The sequence below is a fragment of the Notothenia coriiceps genome, unplaced genomic scaffold (genome assembly GCF_000735185.1).
Source record: "Notothenia coriiceps isolate Sejong01 unplaced genomic scaffold, NC01 NC01_scaffold00000339, whole genome shotgun sequence".
NCBI classification, from domain to species: domain Eukaryota; kingdom Metazoa; phylum Chordata; class Actinopteri; order Perciformes; family Nototheniidae; genus Notothenia; species Notothenia coriiceps.
In genome coordinates this window covers 12239204-12240999 of record NW_011333040.1, presented here as the reverse complement: position 1 = coordinate 12240999, position 1796 = coordinate 12239204, and positions in this window count along the sequence as shown.

Genomic DNA, 1796 nt, shown 5'->3' with positions numbered 1-1796 from the left:
AGCTCCTGCTACCAGGTCTAGTCATCGCACTATCCAACACCTGCTTCATTTTCTGACCGACTCCTGTGTCTGCCCCTAATGTCCAGTCTGTGCTTTACCCGACACCCAGTTGAGCAGAACTCTGTTTTCACTAATGCCCCATTTCGACCAAACCAATTCCAGTTCAAGATCCGTTCTTGTGCTTTTCTGGTGCTTAACTGGTTCTTCTCTGTAACACCACTTGAGCTTCCACCGCTCAGAGCCCGATTGGTGCTGCCGCTGCTGTGTCATGACGTCACCGTTTACGTCGCTGATTTTCTCCCCAACGCCGCTCACAACAACAACAACAATGGGGGACTGCGTCGGGTCGGTGATCGTGTTGCTTTTAATCATACAAAGCCATATTAAGAGAGCCGTGGTTTATTGTTTATGAATGTGGTTCAGCAGCATTTAGCGACTGCTGCAGTGCTAAGATAAGAAGTACNTTTCCAGAGAGAGTTATTTGTGAATAAAGTCCCTCCGGAGCGTGTGCAATCAAGCATGTTGTTTCTTACACGACCACGAGAGCACAACATACACTTTAAAACGTGTCTCTGGGTCGTAATAAGGGCTTGAACAATCGGCCTATGGTCGTTTTTTGTAGGAGGACAGGCTGGTTTGTTTTATACGCTTCTTGAAATCTGAGAAAATATAAATTGTTTTTCATAATAGATTACAAGTTGCCTGAAAAGTTCAAACAAGTGTGATGAATNGCGTGCCATAGAATCTGATAAAACTGGCCGTGAGTTAAAAGTAGACTAAACTCCGGTGGGTGAGCAGCATTGTATTGTCTTTTTATGCTGCTGCAACACTGTGTTGCAGCAGCATAAAAAGACAATACAATGCTGCTCACCCACCGGAGTTTAGTCTACTTTTAACTCACGGCCAGTTTTATCAGATTCTATGGCACGCTATGCATGGGGCAGCCAGTTGTTTCTTACACGACCACTAGAGGTGCTCTAGTTGTCATGTAAGAAACAACATGATTGATTGCAAACGTTCCGGAGGGACGTTTATTCACAAATAACCCTCTCTGGAAAATCCTAAATTGTGGAAAAGTTTGGCCATTAAAATGCTGTTTTATTCGATTTCTAGCGAGAAGTGTATGTTGTACTCTTAGAATCCACGTCCAGTCGATGTGTAGGATCTATAGTTTGATAGATATTACGAAGATGATTTGAGGTCTCGCCAGGATAACGTGTTTATGTGGCAGCTTCCATGTAAAGTTAGCATCAACCCTCACGGGGTGAAAACTGTTTTTCCGGTCTCGAAGTTTTCATAATAAAACCGGATGTATTCCCCTCACTGTCAAATGATTACACAGTGATATCTGCATTACTCATCCACTAAAAAACATCAGTTTATCCTTGTTAATTACACAATATTGATTGGTTTCTATTGTGTACAATGCTTTTGTGTTTTTAACCTTCGATTCAGAGAAACAAATAGTTTTCTAGGAGTTTGGACACTACAGCTTCCGAAGTCACTACTCTACCCAGAATCCCCAGCTATCGTTTGGGACTACAGCATCCGCCTTGCTTTACAAACCCCGTGATTAGTCCTCAAGCCCTGTGATTGGATGTTGGAGTGGCAGTGCGACAAGGTTACGCCGAGCGTCAACAGCTCTTTGAAATGGAATGGAACCACGGCAGACTTTCCAAAACTGGAATTGGACGGGTCCAGCACCCGGGTATCTTCTTGATATTTTCTATTCTATATTTCTATCATGCCTTCTACTTTCCCCCAATTTTGTATGTAGGCTACTTTTAATATTTAAA